The following is a 12,379-nucleotide window of genomic DNA, read 5'->3' as shown; positions in this document are numbered from 1 at the left end:
TTATACAATATATAGAGAGAAATAAGAGATTTAAAGTTACAATAAGTTAACATAAATATGACCATGTTGTGATGTTATCTGAGACAGAAGGAGGGAGGGAGGGAGGGAGGGAAGGAAGGAGGGAGGGGGAAGGAGAGAGAGAGAGACTGTCTGTCTGTCTGTCTGTCTGTGTCTGTCTGCCAGTGTCTTTGAATGCATTCCATACCAATGGATTGAGATTTTCAGAACAATTTCCTAGTATGAGTTTGAACCCAAGTAGTGAAGGGTAAAAAAAAAGTGATTTTCAGTGATGGTTAGGAGAAAAAATAATAACAGAGGGCAAGGAGTATGGCCTAGTGGTAGAGTGCTTTCCTAGCATGCATGAAGCCCTGGATTCCATTACCATTTCTCAGTACCATACAAAGAAAAAGCCAAAAGTGGCACTGTGGCTCAAGTGATAGAGTACTAACCTGGAGAAAGCTCAAGGACCAAAACCCTGAGTTCAAACCCCAGGACCGGCCAAAAGAAAAAAAAAGGCACGTTGCTCATTGTAGGGTGATGGGGAAATAGGGAACTCAAACCAGACCTCTGCACATGCCAGACAAGCATTCTAACACTTTGAGTTATATATACTTATACCAAATGTTTTTAGGTAGATTTTCAGCACTTTTTCATTAGGATGTCAAACCAACATATTTGATGCTTTCAAACTTGTTCTAATAAATGAGGAAATAGACAAAATTTTACTGATTCATGTCACTAAACCAATGATAAAATTAACTTACAGATCATTTAACCTCAAAAATGGCTTTTCATAGTTAAGTACACTAAGCAGGAATGGTGGCATACACCTGTAATCCTAGCTCTTTAGAGGCAGGAGGATTCCCAGTTCAAGGCCATTCTGAGCTATACGGAAACCTCGTCTCAAAAAAAAGGAAGCCTATTAGAAGGATCATATTTGGTTAGAAGACACAGAAAAGACTATATTCAGAAACCCTGAAGACAGAAAGAGAACTAAGTAAGTTCTTTAAAGGTAAGTTTTTTAAGAAGACAATAACTAGCTGGGCGGTGCTCACACCTGTAATCCTAGCTACTCAGGAGGCTGAGATCTGAGGATCATGGTTCAAAGCCAGCCAGGGCACCAAAAAAATTGAGACTCTTATCTCTAATTAAGCTCTAGAAAATGGAAAGTGGGGCTTGGCTCAAGGGTAGGGCAGTAGCCTTGAGTTGAGCTCAGGGAGAGAGGGAGGGAGAGAGAGAGAGGGAGAGAGAGAGGGAGAGGGAGAGAGGGAGAGAGGGAGAGGGAGAGAGGGAGAGAGAGAGAGAGGGAGAGAGAGAGAAGGAGAGGGAGAGAGAGGGAGTGAGAGGGAGAGGAAGAAAGGGAGAGAGGGTGAGAGGGAGAGAGGGGGAGAGTGGGGGAGACTGGGAGAGAGGGGAGGGGGAGGGAGAGGGAGAAAGGGGGAGAGAGAGCAGAGCGGGAGAGGGAGGAGAGGGAGGGGGGAGAGGGAGGGGGGAGAGGGAGAGAGGGGGAAAGGGAGAGGGAGAGGGAGAGAGAGAATATGAGAATCACAAAACATTAGATTGAACTATTAGAAATGAAGAGCTCAACAGCACAAGTAAAAACTCATCTGAAAACCTAGCTAACATAACAGGTTTAAAGTAGGGTATCAAAGACTGAAAATAAAGAATTAGGTTAACCAATCAAAGATATTTCTCAAATCCAAGAAACACATGGGATTTGCAAGACCTCTGGGGCAATACTAAAACTACAAATCACAGGTATGGAATCTCTTTTCTGTCAAGCACCATTTGGATATTTAAAATCATTTTCAGAACACACAAAACCCAATTTGGGTAAACAACCCTGGACAACAAGAACACAAGAATAAGCATCTGTCTCATAATGTACCAACAGGTTTTGGCCTCCTGGCTAGATGTTCCATACAAAAGAAAATACATACTGTACAAGAAAATACATACTGTACTTATTCAATCAAGTAACAAAAAACTTCCGAAATTTAAGAAAGAGGGTGTCATGCACGAGATGGAAACTTACAGAACTCTACAACAAGAAGGATCAGAGAACAAAAACCAGGAGTCATATTATAATAAACATATAAAATAAGAAAAGAATGGTGCAGGCTGCAAAAAAGAGGAAGGAATCCATATATATAATATCAAGTCCATTTAAAAAAAAAAAAAAAAGCAAATTTCTAAACACAGATCCTAAAGACAAGGAAGGCACAGAAGGTATAAATCAAGCCATGAAAGGAAATTGTCAATCTACTATACCCACTGAAGCTGTCCTTCCTGACTAAAGGAGAAACAGAAACCTTCCAGGATAAATAAAAACCTGAAGGAATTTCCAACTACTAACCCAACTCTGCAAAACATACCTAAGGGAACACTACCCAGAGAAAAAAGAAATTAAAAACAGAAAAATACACTAAAGAATAAACCCAGGGCTGGAAATCTGGCTTAGTGGCAGAGTGCTTGCCTAGCATGCACAAAACCCTGGGTCTGATTCCTCACTACCACATACCCAGAAAAGGCTGGAAGTAGCAGTATGGCTCAAGTGGTAGAGTACTAGCCTTGAGCATTGTAGTAAGTTCAGGAAAATGCCCAGGGCCAGAGTTCAAGCCCCATGGCCGGCAAAATAAACAAACCTGGGCTGGAAATGTAGCTTAGTGGTAGAGTACACATGATGCCCTGGGTCTTGAGCACACACAGGCTTAGAGACAGAGCTCAGGCCCTGAGTTCAAGTCCTAAGACCAGCAAAAATATTTTCAAAATTAAAAATAAATTCTACTAGATTAGCAAGCAGGAAGAGAAAAGTATCACAAAAACAAAATGACAGTAAATAAAGTATACTAACAGAAAATGTTAAGTCTGTGAGGTTGCTCACAGCTATAATCTTAGCTACTCAGGAGGCTGAGATCTGAAGATCAAGGTTCAAAGCCAGCCAAGGCACTAAAGACACTGAGACTCTTATCGCCAATTAATGTCTAGAAAAGTAGAAGTGAGGCTGTGGCTCCAAGAATAGGGAGGTAGCCTGGGGCTGAAGAGCTCAGGGACAGCGCCCAGGCCCAGAGTGCAAGCCCCACAACCCACAAAAAAAAAAAGGTATAAGGGGCCAGGACTTGAATTCAAGCACAAATACCAGAGCACAAATGCCCAAATGCGAGCACGCACGCGTGTGTGCACACACACACACCATACAACCATTTGTTGCCTACAGGAAACATCCTTCAGAATTGGAGAGAATTAAATAGAGATCAGTCTTGTGTGAAAAAGCAAGCGAGATCTCAAAGCTCTAAACTTAAGCCCACTCATAGCATCAAAAAAGAAGAAGAGGAAGAGGAAGAAGAGGAGGAGGAGGAGAAGGAGAGAAAAGAGGAAAAAAAAGAAGAAAGATATCTCATTTCTCTCCAGTGGCTCCTGTCTGTAATCCTAGCTACTCAGAAAGCAGAGATCTGAGGATCTCTGTTTGAAGAGGGCCTAGGCAGAAAAGTCGGTGAGACTCTTATCTCTAATAAACTAATCAGGAAAAGCCAGAAGTGGTGCCGTGGCTCAAGTAATAGGAAGCTAGCCTTGAACATAAAGAAGCTCAGGGACAGTGCCCAGGCCCTGAGTTCAAGCCCCAGGACTGGCACGCGCACACATGCACAACACAAATATAACTATGATCAGTCAAGTAAAAGAGTTAAGAGATAAACTTGTAGGAGTGGGGGTGTCTAAGGAGAAAAACTGGTGAAGAGAATACTAGGTCATTCTTTAACAGTAATTGTTTAAATATTTTCAAGAATTGTCAAATTTCAATATGCAAACAAAAATCAATCTGAAACAGCTACTCTAACAGATTGACTTAAATTCAACAATCCATTTCACTTCATTTAATCAATTTCAACTTTACTGTGAGTAGACAGAGTATCACTATTTTTACAATAAAAGGAGGACTTAAACAATGCCCAAGCCCAGAGTTCAAGTCCCACAACCAACAAAAAAAAAGAAAGAACGAAAGAGAGAGAGAGAGAGAGAGATCCGGGAAATGGTGCTGTGGCTCAAGTGGTAGAGCTCTAGCCTTGAGAAAGCCCAAGGACAGCACTCCACCTTGCATTTAAGCCCCAGAACTGGCAAAAAATAAATAAATAAAAGGAAGACCTGAAAATGCTCACCTTTCTTTCTCACTCATACATGTCTAACCCACTTACAGCTTATGCTATGGTGAAGTCAACAATTTAAAATTACGCCTGTAATTGTAGCCACTCAGGAAGCAAAGAGCTGAAGATTGCCATTTGAAGCCTAGGCAGGGAAGATTGTGACTCTCAGGCCTCCAATAAACTTCTCTGAGAAAACCAGAAGTGGAACTGTGGCTCAAAGTGGTAGAGCATTAGCCTTAAGCAAAAAGATCTTAGGGACAGCGCCTACACTCTGAGTTCAAGTCCCAGTACTGACAATCTATAAACCTACATAACAACTTACATTTTATTGACTTTTCTAAAATACAGAAACCTGAAAAACCTTAAGTTAAAATACACTCCTTAACTTAAAGTACATTCCTTTGTGTTATAAATTTAAAAACTCCCCTGGCAAGATGGATCTACTTAAGCTTAACAATCAATCCATGCTTACACCATATTCTAAACTCATACTGCTAAGAATTCTTTTCAACATAACAAATTATTTTCATCAAGTACCAAAGTAGAAAAACATATTTAAAGTTTTTCATAAGTTGTTTTGAAACCTAGTAGATGATCTTTCTGTTCTATCCAATAGCAATTAACTTTTCAACAAAAACATCAGTTAAGAACATTTAGATTATGATAAACATCTGCTCTCAAGTTAAAATAATTTGGCCTTAGATTTATTTAAGCAGAAAAGCTAAGAATATTTACTCTAAATGTTCTCCCCTTTTCATTGTTAACCCCTTTCTTTTCTCTCCCTGTGCTTTCTTTCTCCTCTTTTGTAGTTCAGTTCTCAAATGCAAGAGAGAACAATACCACAATGCAACTGAAAGCTTCCTGCCTACCAGGCAGTCATTCTTAAGACAGAACTTTCAAAACACTGCTTGGGCTGCTTTGAAATTCCCTCTTTCAGGTTTTCCCTCCTTCATGGAACATCTATTTAAAAGAATGACTTCAAAAATGTCTTGCTGCACCCAACCAAAATTCTCTGAACAAACTAAAAAAACGGCCAGACTTAGATATGAAGGTGGCATTTTAATGTCTGAAGTTTGATAAATACCAATCAAAAATATAAAACACAAAGGAAAATTAACTGCAGAAAAAACTTTATTTTTCATATGTGTAAATAAAACCCGATTCTGAAAAATCCAATTATTTATTTGGAAATTATCTCCAATTAAATAACACAATAATACCATTACTTTGCTTTTTAAAAGTACAAAAGGGCTATTATAACTGACCTAAATATAAATGGAAAGAAATTTTATACTAAATGGAAAGAAGATTTTATACTAAAATGCATACTAAAAAGCTGCCAGGCAGCTTTAAACAGTTAAGCACTAAGTTAGCTAAGAGTCTAAAGAATCTCTCTCTTCCTCTCACCACCTTTGATAATTAATGAACTTAACAGATAGTTGACATAAACCAATGAAGCTACTCAAGACCCAAAAGGGAATAAATTACTTCACATAGGTTCTTGCACTTTGGCAAAAGCATTAAACTTCATAGGTTCGGGCTAAAAGTGTAGCTTGGCAAGCACGAGGCCCTAAGTTCAAACCCCAGTATCACCAAAAAGAAAGAAAAAGAAAATAGAAGATCTATGATTATCAACTTGTTAAATTTTTATAATAGAAATTTTTTCCAAAATTTCTAACACTTTGAACAAAGTGAACACCTAATTTATTTTAACTAATATTTAATAAAGCCTAATAATCCCAATACAACAAAATAATTTAACCAGTCCCCTGGAGTTTATTATAATGGGATTTAAACTATTCACTCAACATTCAATTAACCATAAGACTTATCCTAATTGAGGATTATGCTGACTTCTGCAGTCTTCCATCTAGCCATCCAGCACTCCAACTCAGCTGCCATAGCTACCAAAAGCAAAGCCCCAGGGAGTAGATTATCCATTACTCTGTGATACCCAGGCCAGTACTCCTTTGTCACCATCATGTGGATAATTAAGAGTTAAATTTAGAATTCTAATCAGCCTAGTTTCCACAACATGAGGTTTTATAACTTATAACAGCTCTAACCAAGGGAGTTGCCAAACAAAATTATCTTCATAGAATAGTAGAGAAAAAAAATATCATGCCTTTTCTTAAATGGATCAATTTTTAATTAATTAATAGAAAAAACACAGATGTTCTTAACCAAAAAAATTTTAAAAAGGTGGAAGACGGGAGGGAGCCAGCCAGAAAAGACACTGGTCCATTTGCTCTCAGGAAATTCTTTTCAAATAAGCAAAACCTGCCCAGCACTTGAGTTTCATACTTACACTCCCAGCTACTCAGAAAGCTCAATCTGAGGACCATGATTTAAAGCTAGCCCCAGCAGGAAAAGTCTGCTAGACTTTTTTTTCTCCACCAAAAAGCCAGAAATGGAGCTGTGGCTCAAATGGTAAAGTGTTTCCTTGAGCAAGAAAGCCTAGGGAAAGCCTTGAGTTCAAGCCCCTCGATCAGCATTTAAAGAAAAAAAAAAAAAAAAAAAAGAGCAAAACCTGTTTGCCAATCTGAACTTACTCCTTTCCTTGCCTCTAGGCCACAAAGTTTACTACCTAGTTAAATAAACTGTTATTACTGTCCCCACTATAAATTCACCTAGACAGCAATACCCATCAAATAAGACTAACGCTGACAAAATTGGGAACTGGCAGTATGCAGTCTAAGGTTATCAGGTTTGTGGCTATAGTGGCTGGCCTTCTAGTCCCCACAGGTCTTCCATTCTAATCCTGCTGTGTGTATTCTGGCCACTTTCCTATTCATTTGACAACTTTTCTACAAGAAAGTTGAAAAAACAAACTCAAGTCAATTTGAGTGGCATAGGCTATGGATAACTCAAAATAATCTCACAGAAACCTCTCAAGGACAATGAACAAAATTTATTTACCTAACCAAATTTATTTACCTAACAAATATTAACTGGTGGATGAGCCTTATTGCTAGAGTGACTCCTCCCTCCTTCTTAAATGTATTTTTAATCCCCTCCCCAATCTCAAAAAGCACTCACAGAAATGAGACAAAGCTAACAGTTACTGTAACAATGTAGAAATCTAAATGTACAATCATCCTTTTCCTTTCAATTTACAGAACTATAAAAAAGAAGAAAAAGCTAACATAAAATTTCAATGTTAATTTTCTCACTCTAGAGTTTTAACTACTCAACAATGGGGGGGGGAGTTTGTAAGAAATCACAAGGAAAAAACCACCCTATACTATTCAAAATACAGTAAATTCAAACTAAACTGGTATGACTAATCTCCAGTTCAATGAATAAGAAACTAGAATATCTTTTCAACCATGATAAACAACTAGTTTTTCTAGTAGCAGAAAAGCATTGACAATTATTGTATTAAATTGTGGCAAATTTGTATTTAGGCACATAGCCACTGGAGGCTATTCTTATACTAAATTTGCAACAAATTAAAAGTTTTCAAAAAGTATTCTGCATTCCCTGGCGAATATTTGAAATTATACAGCAAAAAAATGCAAAATTAAGCCCTAAAGCTATTTATGTAACAATTTAGGAACAGGACAATAGTAGGGTTTTGTTTTCTTTTTTTTTTATCTTACCCTAGTGTCCAAGCTACAAAAAAAAATTTATTTTGGCCAGTCCTGGGGCTTGAACTCAGAGCCTAGGCACTGTCCTTGGACACTTTTTGCTCAAGGCTGGCACTCTGCCACTTGAGCCACAGTGTCATTTCTGGCTTTTTCTGTGTATGTGGTACCTAGGAATAGAACCCAAGGTTTCCTGCATGCTAGGTAAGCACTTTGCCACTAGACCACACTCCAAGTCTACAAAATATTTTAAAATACTCAAAATCATAGTAGTCTCGGACTTAAAAGGAACTATTTTAGAATTATACAACTAATGCATACAAAATTAAAGTTAAACATTCTTAAACTTTTTCTTTAGTATGATGGCCTATGTAGAATGAGGCTTTCTCAAAGTACTAGTCAACAAGGCTTTAGTTGGCTTAGGCGTGTGTAGCTCAGTGATTAAAATGCTTGCTTGGCATGCATGAGCCCAGCAAACATCCCCTCCCCCGCCAAAAAAAGGCATTAGTAAGCAATCCATCAAAAACTTTTTACACATTTCCTAGAAAAAAGGGTCCAGGGTCTAATACAACAGTACACTCACTTCTTACTGAATGAATTCTCATTTATTTAGGGGCGAAGGACACAATAAAAATCTTTACACAAAGGGAAAGGGAATACAGTGAAATTATTTGGGGGTGAGGGGAACCAGCGTACAGCCCATTATTAGCGTGCTAGAGTCAACATCCAGGACTCAAAATATATGCAGATAGAAAATATTTATAATCCCTGATAGTCTAACTACAATACCACTAAAGTTTTTAAACCATTCTAGCCACCACACCCATAACCCCAGCTGCTGGGAAGCTGACAGAAGATCTCCAGTTCAATCAAGGCCAGCCTGAGCGACAAATGGAGACTCTTCCTGCCTAGCTTCTAAAAAATTCTAAAACTTACTTTGGAAATCTCGTTTATTATGATGAATGTTGTATTTTCAAAGCCTCTATGGTTAAGAGAGAGTTTCTGGCAGAAACACTTCATACAACTGCTGTAGTAACAGGGCAGCCTCCACTCAGTCCATAAATCCCATCTACAAAATGTTCTTGACCAGGAGTTTGGCCTAGCGGAAGCACTAGCATGCACAAAGACCGAGGTTTAATTCCTCCGTGCCACATAATTAGAAAAAGCCAGAAGTGGTGCTGTTTTTCAAGTGGTAAGAGTTCTAGCCTTGAGAAAACCCAAGGACAGTGCTCAGCCCCTGAGCCCAAGCCCAGGACTAGCAAACATACCCGCAAACATACACATACACATACACACACATACACACACACAGAATGGTTTTGTTTTGGTTTTTTGTGGGTCATGGGGCTTAAACTTAACCTGGGCGCTGTCCCTGAGCTCTTCAACTCAAGGCTACCATCCTACCCCTGGGCCTGGGCATTGTCCCTGAGCTCTTCAGCTCAAGGCTACCACTCGACCCTACAGCCAAGCCCCACTTCCCATTTTCTAGAGGTTAATCAGAAATAAGAATCTCAGGTCCTTTTGTGCCCAGGTTGGCTTTGAACCTGGATCCTCAGATCTCAGCCTCCAGAGTAGCTAGGATTACAGGCGTGAGCCACCACTCCAGCACAAAATGTTTTTCTACATGCCCATAGCTGGCACTTGATTCTTTCTTTTTTAGCAGTGATTGGACATTTCTACCAATATACAACATACCCTGCAATTAATTATTGTGCATTTAAATTTAAAGCCCAAAGCATCCTCCAGTGACCAGAGCTATGGTGTTCAATATCATTTTACATTTTACAAATGGAGGCTTCATATTACATACACAAGATGAACCACGCAGGGCTCTTCTCCCTAGAGCCCCTAATGGTTATTTCTTCACAGGTATTAGTGTATTAGTGCCCAAATGAACAGTTGCAGCTAAGTTCCAAGGGGCCTTTTCTTTGTTGTTGTTGTTGCCAGTCCTGGGCTTGAGCTCAGGGCCTGAGCACTGTCCTTGGGCTTTCTCAAGGCTAGAGCTCTACCACTTGAGCCTCAGCACCACTTCTGGCTTTTCTCTATGTACGTGGTACCAGGAATCGAACCCGGGTCTTCATGCATGCCAGGCAAGCACTTTAACCACTAGGCCAAACTCCCGGCCAACCTTTCTTTTTTTTTAAGACAAACAACAACAGCGGCATTTCCACTACATCTCCCCTTTTTTTGTCCATTTTCTCTGCCTACTCCAGATATCTAACCCGGGTGTGCTTCCAAAGAAAATATGAAAAAAAAAAAAAAAATAGAATGAAAGTCAAAGATACTTTCCAAGATAGCCGTCACTAACTGCCTAAATGGGGAAACCGAAGTATGTGGAGAAATTCAATTTTGAGTGCTTTTATACCTTTTCAATTGAGCATCCTATGCGGTAGACTCTTGAAGAACCAACAGTTCACCAGACGCCGGTGGCTCACGCCTCCTAATCCTAGCTACTCAGGAGGCTGAGATCTGAGGATCCTGGTGGAAGCCAGCTGGGTCAGGAAAGTCCACGAGACTGTGGTCTCTAATCACCGAAAGAGTGAGAAGTGGAAACGTGTCTCAAGTGGTGTGGGGTATCAGCCTTGAGTGGAGAAAGCAAAGGGGCAGCACCCAGGCTCTGAGTTCAAGCCCCAGTGCAGCCACAAGAATAGATTCAAAAATGAGGGGAGGGGGAGAGAGAAGGTTTCCACGAACATTTTCGTGCAAACAGCATTCACTTGAGGATCTATGTTTTTCCACCAGCTCTAAAACAACCTGCCGCCACTCTGCAGCTGGAGCAAGATGGGAGAGGCGTCTCCACGGGGAGGTGGGATAGTGCTACTAACCCAGTACCACTCAGTTCCCCCCGCCTCCCACCGGGCAAGGCACGGCTAGCTCCTCACCTTCCTGCTCCTTCACCCTTAATAACGAAAACAGGTTGCCTTTGAAGCGCTGCTCCGAAACTACTAAAAGGAAGTGTTTGCATGGGCTGGGGGGGGGGGGGGAGGAGGAGGAGGAGGAGGAGGAGGAGGAGGAGGAGGAGGAGGAGGAGGGGAAGGAGGGAAGGAAGGAAGGAGGGAAGGAAGGAAGGAAGGAAGGAAGGAAGGAAGGAAGGAAGGAAGGAAGGAGGGAGGGAGGGAGGGAGGGAGGGAGGGAGGGAAGGAAGAAGGGAAGGAAGGAGGAAGGGAGGGAGGGAAGGAAGGAAGGAGGGAGGGAGGGAGGGAGGGAAGGAAAGAGGGAAGGAAGGAAGGAGGGAAGGAAGGAGGGAAGGAAGGAGGGAAGGAAGGAAGGAGGGAAGGAAGCAAGGAGGGAAGGAAGGAGGGAAGGAAGGAGGGAAGGAAGGAGGGAAGGAGGGAAGGAAGGAGGGAAGGAAGGAGGAAAGGAGGGAAGGGAGAAAGGAAGGAAGGAAGGAAGGAAGGAGGGAGGGAAGGAAGGAGGGAAGGAGGGAAGGAAGGAAGGAAGGAGGGAAGGAAGGAGGGAAGGAGGGAAGGAAGGAGAGAAGGAGGGAAGGAAGGAGGGAAGGAAGGAAGGAAGGAGGGAAGGAAGGAAGGAAGGAAGGAAGGACGGACGGAAGGAAGGGAGGGAGGGAGGGAGGGAGGGAGGGAGGGAAGGAAGGAAGGAGAGAAAAAGAGGAAAAGAACAAATACACAAGTTTGGAGTCGGGGAGACGCGCGTACCCCTCCATGGCTGCACTCGTGAGCCCGGGGCTCCGGAGGCTCCGCCGCGCTCCGCCCCCCGTTTTCTGGCTGAACTTCTCAGCCCCGATGCCCTCAGACGGCCCCGGACGCCCGAGCCCCGCACGGGTCCGGGCTGCGGTCCCCGCAGGCGGCGGACGGGCGACGGGACGGAGGAAGAGACGCGCGGCGGCGGCGGCGGCGGGGCCGCGGGGACGCGGCACCCCGGAACTTCCCACGGCCCCGGGCCCCCGACACACGGAGTGCCCAGAGCCTCCCGGGCACGACGGGCGCCGCGGGGAGCCGGGCCGGGCGGGCGAGCCGAGACGCAACTTCGGGGACCCGAGGGCAGGGGGGCCGGGCGCACCCCGCGCGCGGGCGGCCCGCCGGGGACTCCGCTCGAGCCCCCGGCCCCTCGGGCTGCTCGCTCCGCCGCGGGCTGCCGGGGACCCCGAACTCCATCCCGGCGCCCCCGCCCGCCGGCCCGGCGCGCCCCTCTGCGCCCCACGGCGGGAGCCGCCGCCGCCGCCGCCGCTCGCGGCGGGCAGCCGGGGCGCCGCGCCCTCTCCCCGCCGTCTCGCCTCGCACCCCACCCCTCGCCCGGCGTCGCCACCGCCTCCTTTATCTCCACTCACCGCCAGCCGCCATTTTCCTCGCCGCTCAGCTTTAAATCGGAAACTCGCCGCTCTGCCCGCAGCCGCCACCGCCGCCGCTGACTACGCCGCGGCCGCCGCCGGCGCTGTGAGGGGCTGAGGCGGCCGCCGCCAGAGGCGCGGCGCGAGGACCGCTGGGATTTGTAGTTCTCCGGCCACGCCCAGCACTACCGGTCCCAGGGGTCCGTGCGCGACTGGCCTTGAGCCTCAGCGCCCCCGCCCCGCTGGCAGCTGGGCCGTGGGCGTGGCCACGCGGGACCCGCCCCGCCCCCGGGCACCCGCGGCCCGGGGCACCCGCGGCCCCGGGCCGGCCCGCCGGGGCGGAGTGCGGTCCCGGCCCGCGCTCA

At 44.3% G+C, this 12,379-nt stretch overlaps 1 protein-coding gene across 3 annotated transcripts in view; it reads right to left on the bottom strand.

Annotated features, from left to right (window-relative positions):
• Ncoa3 (nuclear receptor coactivator 3) overlaps window positions 1–12,100 on the bottom strand; it is an 81,616-nt gene extending 69,516 nt beyond the window's left edge. For 2 of the 3 annotated variants that reach the window (XM_090352489.1, XM_090352490.1), the window contains exon 1: window positions 10,092–10,362. The gene's annotated coding sequence lies outside the window, so the exon portion shown is untranslated. Of the gene's footprint in view, window positions 1–10,091; window positions 10,363–12,014 lie in introns of those variants that run through there. The other variant, XM_090352488.1, reaches the window with a different exon arrangement.
• Between the last annotated feature and the right edge of the window lie 279 nt (window positions 12,101–12,379).

Source organism: Megascapheus bottae, chromosome 18 (assembly GCF_031878675.1).
Source record: "Megascapheus bottae isolate mThoBot1 chromosome 18, mThoBot2.hap1, whole genome shotgun sequence".
NCBI lineage: Eukaryota > Metazoa > Chordata > Mammalia > Rodentia > Geomyidae > Megascapheus > Megascapheus bottae.
The sequence above is the reverse complement of the archived record's forward strand: the minus strand, read 5'-3'. Positions and strand labels throughout refer to the sequence as shown.